A 7,330-nucleotide genomic window follows, 5' to 3' on the forward strand; every position below is an offset into this window, starting at 1 on the left:
TATTTGGACTCGGATACAATGAATGGATTCGGATCTTGGATGGATCCGAAACCCAATTAGAATTCAATTGGATCATAATGGATCCTAATATGGTTGAATCTCAATCAAGAACCGAAAATCTAGTTAGAAGGTTCAGAAGATCTAAAATATAATTTTTATCTGACTCATTTTTGAGATTCGTCAAGAACCAATTCGTATATAAATAAGTTGACAAAGACCAATAATGCAACAAGAGCTAAATTGGTGTTATGGCAAGAGGTATTGCCTATTTATGAGGCAATCCGAGTTCAAATCTCATTAAGCACATACATGTATTTTAGCAAGAGGACGTGATTTTTTTAAAAAACGCCTAACGTCTATAAAGATTTAAGTAAATTAAGTAAGATATGAATTACAACGAAATAGAAAGTAGTGCATTGGTGGGGTTTGTTGCTCCTTAGGGAGAAGGACTCAGGTTCAAAAACTCCTGTGCGTCGGATTCTTTTAGCCAAAGAAACTCAATTCGTTTTGCTTTAAAATTTTGGAACTCCTCATTTATTTTGAAATTAATAGAGAAACACATTTTCAAGGAAAGGAGGCTGGTCAAATTCCCAAAAGGGGAAACCCAATACAAATTTATTAGGCAACAAATGAAAAGTTAGAAATAAACTCAAGAAAAAAAGAAATTGAAAAAAAAAGACTTTTTGACCATATCATAAAAGCTAAATAAAAACCAAAAAGGGAAACAAGTGGATAAACAAAAACTGTAGGAAGACCTAACACAATTTTTTTTGAAATAGTGAGAGGGGGTTACAAGAGCCATTGAATGGGGGGGGGGGGTTACACACATAAATGAAACTGAAAATAAAAGAAAAGAAAAAAAAGGAAAGTAGATACCTACCTTTACAAAATCGATAGATAGGAGCCATCTTCCTCTCTTCACATTTTTCCCATTCCAGCCAATTCCACCATTTTTCTCTCTTTTCACCTTTGTTACTTCTGAGAAGAACGATGCAAGAGGGCGTGAGAAGACAAGCACTCTTAGATTTGGGTTTTTGCATCTTCAAGTTAAGGTAAGAGGTATAGTATCTTTGTGCAAGTATTCAGTGCCCTAAAGTATGAGTACTCTGCTGTATTTTTCTAGTGTATGCATGATGACCGAGATTTCGATTGTGGGTCTTCACCATGGATGATGGGGACGTGTGTCCACCCCAATATATATATATATATATATATATATATATATATATATATATATATATATATATATATATATATAGTTTTGATTTGATTACCCAATTATTTTGTATAATATGTTCAATTAGGTTTTTGGAAGTGTTTTAGTTATAAAATAATGTGTGCACGCATATGGTGGTTTCATTTTATATTTTTATATAGATTAGAAAAGAATATGCAGCCTTGATTCGAGGCTTGTTTGGTTGGAACAATAGGTTGGGTTCTAAAATAGTTAGATAAGCAATCTGAAAAAAATAATTTAATTTATGCAATAGCATCAAGGTTCAACACCCAACATATTATCAAATGTATTTACGTATTATTGCCTAATTTTTTTTTTGAGTTATAGATCGATATCACCATATTTATGTGTTATCGTGAGCCTTGATTGTTAGACTATTAACAAGAAAGTTACTCTAGGTATTTTCAAAAATTGATTTTTTTCCTTATGGACTATGCATTAGTTTTGACTACTAGACAGTTACGACAAAAATATATATCATATGTATACATATCTGCCTAACATTTTTGTTTTTCTCTTAAACATATATTGGGTTACTAGATATGCATACATTCCCATGTAACCAAGTGTTAATTCCCCAGATAGATTAAAAAGACCTTGTACACATCACGATGCTTTCAAAAACAAAATTTACTTCATATTGTTGGTCTTTCCATATAGTAAACGTCTGGAAATTTTATGTGAACCATCATGTTATTTAGGGGTTGCTACAAATTTAGTACATGACTGAAGTTGCATTGTGAACAACATGGGTTACAGATCTGCATAATTTTTTCTCTTAACTATGGGAAGACTCATGCTTGATAACTTGATATACACCTACTATATTGAAATGACATGATCGAGCATATAAATGATGTATATGGATAGACCTACATCACGGCTTTTAATGTATAAGAGCTGGTGTTGACCACTTGATCGATCCAACACTTAGCGAAATCATCTATTTATTTTTGCATCAAGTTTTAATATATGAAATTATGGGTCAGATTATTTGATCAATTTAGTATTTATATCTGAATCATATACCCGTTTGCATCATGCATTATTTTTGTTATATATGAGAGAACGTGTGTCTGACCATCTGATAAGCACACACCACCTCTAAATGATTGGAAGTATTATCCTAACTTTTAATTATGTAAGCAGCTCGTACATCACCCATTCACGCATACGAATGCATAGGTCCATTCACAAATAAGTTTAGTTGAATTGGGAATGGACTGGGGCCGGCTCGGACTCAGTTTGCATCCCCCTCCACTGTAGTGTTGGTGATCAGGCCTGACCATGGTGGTCGGTCCAGTCCAGCTTGACATCGACCAACCTGCACCTAGCGACAGTGAACATGGTAGGGGATGTTGCACCCTGCCGATGTTGTTGTCATTGTTAGCATGGTAGTGTAGCACACAGGAGTCCGTCAGACTCCAGCTTGTTGTTGTAAATTGCTTATGGCCTCTTGCACACGATGTTAGGTCACCGCAGGTCTGAAAAATGATAACAAGTGGCAGACCAATTGAGGCTGACGGTATCTAGCTGATTGCTTCTATTCAGGTGGTTTAGTGTCTGCCGAACAAAGTAGACTGAATCTACTATGTTGAGCATGGTGACAGCCATTACTGCACCCTTGCAGGCACAACAGGCCAGGATCAAATGATCCCAGCTCCTCACTAACAACCGATGACTGACTGGGTATGCTACCCTATCAACTCGCCTGTTCTGGCTGCCAGAGACTGTGAGCAGGTCTACGACTCATCGCAACCCAACCATAGTCTCAAGAGTGTATATATATATTGAAATATATGATAAAATATTTTGAGAAGAAAAAAGGTTACGAACGATCTTATAAATGATAAATACTTAAATTTGCAAAATGTCAATGGTGTACATACTCTTGTTCTATTTGACAATCTAAATAAAAATAGAAGTTTGAATGGTTTTGGCCATCACAGTGTACGCAAACACACTTTTGCTAAAGTTGCACATTTTACTAACTGTTCCCGAAATGAATGTTTATCTCATTACTGAGTTTATGGAATATAGAAAATGACTAGAGTGCTTGTTAATCCCCCCACAAATGAAATATGTGTTACATCTGAGATTCAGTGTTATGCACACACACTCAAAGTAGGCCTGAAACTAACGGGTGAGCACATACATTGGTTTTGGCAAAACTCCCTATAGTGCACATGTTTAGATAGCACAATAATTTTGATGATTTGCTTATGAATAGAATGTTAGGTGTTGATGAACGTGGCAAATATATCAATGACGTATTCATGTTGCACATGGTTTTGTGTATGGTTGACATATGAATGTTGCGGTCCATGTTCAATGCATGAACCACATGTTTTTAAATGCATATTCGGTTATACTTGCATAATTAAGAAAAACTATAGGGGCATGATAGTATAAGATTGAAATTGAGCATGCAAAACCCTTGTGATGTCATAGGGCACTTATGATGCTAATTGATTGATATATAAATTGAATTGTGATTGCATGCAAATGTTATAACATGTTTTATGTCGGTTGATATATGCCTAATAAAGGACATTTGCCATGTCGTGATTATGTGAAAGCTCAGAATCAATCTTTGGGTTCCACAAAACCTTTATAGTGTCATACGAGCACTTATAAGAAGTTATACTTGAGACATGCCATGTGAGTGCATAATTAGTGGTATACAAAACGTACACCCTAGCTCAAAAATGAAGTTTTAAAATACTGCAAGTATAAGTACTCGACTCAGAAGAATTATTGTTGGTGCTTAAGGGGCACTGATTTGGTATGTGCATACACTTAAACACCCCGAGTGTGGGTTTGGGATTTTGAAAATCCCTAGTGGTGCAATGACTTGCACGAAGCAACAAACAGAAATGTAATATATGCACATACAATTTAACTGCTGGATTCTGGGTATACCTGAAAGATGGTATATGTTACCGGTTTCTCGTGATTCTGGGTATACGTAAAAATGGTATATGTTACTGGTTTTCTAGTGTTCTGGGTACACCTGAAAGACGGTGTACGTTACCGGATCCATGTTCTACCTTGGAGAGGGTAGATGGTATAAGCTCCATGGGACAATTATATTTTTGTGAGAGCTAGGCTTCTCACCCGATCCCCAGTGCTCGGAGTTAGGGTGGCCAGGACTACCAATACATCATTTATATATATGTTCTAAGGCTGTCAAAAAAATTTCATAGCAATTCAATCATGCATATATGTGTTCTAAGGCTGTCAAAAAAATTTCATAGTGATTCAATCATGCATATATGTGTTCTACGACTATCAAAAAAATTGCATAGTCATTCAATCATGCATATATGTATTCTAAGGCTGTCAAAAAAAATTCATTGTGATTCAATCAAGCATATGTGTTTTCTAATGCAGCCAATTTTTTTTATCGTGACTTAATCATGCATATTTGTGTTCTAATTCTATAAAAAAACCTTCATAGTGATTCAATAATGCATGTATGTGTCCTAAGGTTGTCCAAAAAATTCATAGTGATTCAATAATGCGTATATGTGTTCTAAGGCTGTCAAAAAAATTTCATAGTGATTCAATCATGCATATATGTGTTCTAAGGCTATAAAAAAATTTACATATTGATTCAATCATGCATATATGTGTTCTAAGGCTGACAAAAAAAATTCATACTGACCCAATCATGCATATATGTGTTCTAAGGTTGTCAAAAAAATTTCATAGTGATTCAATCATGCATATATGTGTTCTAACGTTGTCAAAAAAATTTCATAGTGATTCAATCAAGCATATACGTTTTCAAATGTTGTCCAAAAAATTTCTTAGTGATTCAATCATGCATATACGTGTTCTAAGGCAGTCAAGAAAATTTCAGTCATGCATATGTGTTCTAAGGCTTCAAAAAAAAATTATAGTGATTCAACCATAAATAGATGTGTTCTGAGGCTATCAAAAAAATTTCATAGTGACTCAATCATGCATATGTGTTCTAACGGTGTCAAAAAAAATTCATACGGATTGAAAAATGCATATATGTGTTATAAGGCTATCAAAAAAAATTTATAGTGACTCAATCAAGCATATATGTGTTCTAAGGTTGTCAAAAAACTTTCATAGTGACTCAATCAATCATATATGTGTTCTAACGTTGTCAAATTTTATTTATAGCAATTCAATCATGCATATATGTTGTAACTTTGTCAAAAAAAAAATCACAATATGTCAATCGCGCATATATATGTTCTAAGGCAATCAAAAACATTTCATAGTGATTCAATCATGCATATATGTGTTTTAAGGATGTCAAAAAAATTTCATAGTTACTCAACCATGCATATACGTGTTGTAACATTGTCAAAAAAAAATTAAAGTCATTCAATCATGCATATAAGTGTTCTAACCTTGTCAATTTTTTTTTACAATGATTCAATAACGCATATATTTGTTCTAAGGGAGTCAAAAAAATGTCATAGTGATTCTATCAGGCTTATATGTGTTCTAAGGCTGTCAAAAAATTTTTATTGTGACTCAATCATGCATATATGTGTTCTAACATTGTAAAAAAAAAATTTATAGAGATTCAATCATGCATATATGTTTTCTAAGAATGTAAAAAAAAAATCATAGTGATTTAATCTTTCATATATGTGTTTTAAGGTTGTCAAAAAAAATTTATAGTGATTCAATCATGCATATATGTGTTCTAAGGTTGTCAAAAAAAAATTATAGTGATTCAATCATGCATATATGTGTTCTAATGCCAGCAAGAAAAATTGGTAGTGATTCAATCATTCATATATGCATTTTAAGCTTGTAAAAAAAAATCAATCCAGCATATATGTGTTCTAAGCTTGTCAAAAAAATTTTATACTGATTCAATCATGCATATATGTGTTCTAAGGTTGTCAAAAAAAAATCATAGTGACTCAATCATGCATATATGTGTTCTAAGGTTTTCAAAAAAAAGTTATAGTGATTCAATCATGCATATATGCGTTCTAGTGCTGTCCAAAAATTTTTATAGTGATTAAATCATGAATATATGTGTTTTAAGGGTATCAAAAAAATTTCAATCATGCATATATCTGTTCTAAGGCTGTTAAAAAAAAATCATAGTTATTGAATAGTGTATATATGTTTTCTAACGGTAACTAAAAAATTTCATAGCGACATAATCATGCATACATGTTTTCTAACGATGTCAAAAAATTTCATAATGATTAAATCACGCATATATGTGTTCTAACAATGTCAAAAAAAATTTAGTGATTCAATCTTTTATATATATGCTCTAAGGCTCCCAAAAAATATCATAGTGATTCAATCTTGCATATATGTGTTCTAAGGCTGTCAAAATAATTTCATAGTGACTCAATCATGCGTATATGTCTTCTAAGGTTGTCAAAAAAAATTTCTAGTGATTCAATCTTCCATATATTTGTTCTAATGCTGTAAAAAAAATTTCATAATGATACAATCATGCATATATGTGTTCTAAGGTTGTCAATAAAATTTCATAGTGATTCAATCATGATTATATGTGTTCTAAGGGTGTCAAATTTTTTTTTATAGCGATTCAATGATACATATATGCGTTCTAAAGCTGTGAATGTTTTTTTTATAGTGATTCAATCATGCAATTATATATTCTAATGCTTTCAAAATTAAATTATAGTGATTCTATCATGCAAATATGTGTTCTAAAGCTATCAAAAAAATTTCATAGTGACTCAATCATGCATATATCTGTTCTAATGTTGTCAAAAAAATATCAATCATGCATATATGTGTTCTAAGCCTATCAAAAAAAAATCCAGTGATATAATCTTGAATATATGTGTTCTAAGTTTGTCAAAAAAAATTATAATGATTCAATCATGCATATATGTGCTCTAAAGCTGTCAAAAAACATTCAATCAGGCATATATATGCTTTAAGGCTGTCAAAAAAATTTCAATCATGCATATATGTGTTCTAAGGTTGTCAATTTTGTTTTATAGTGATTCAATCATGCATATATGTGTTCTAAGTCCGTCAAAAAAATATCATAGTGATTCAATCATGTATATATCTTTTCTAATGCTGTCCAAAAAATGTCATAGT

Source organism: Nuphar pumila, chromosome 10, assembly GCF_984573655.1.
Source record: "Nuphar pumila chromosome 10, dmNupPumi1.hap1.1, whole genome shotgun sequence".
NCBI classification, from domain to species: Eukaryota; Viridiplantae; Streptophyta; class Magnoliopsida; order Nymphaeales; family Nymphaeaceae; genus Nuphar; species Nuphar pumila.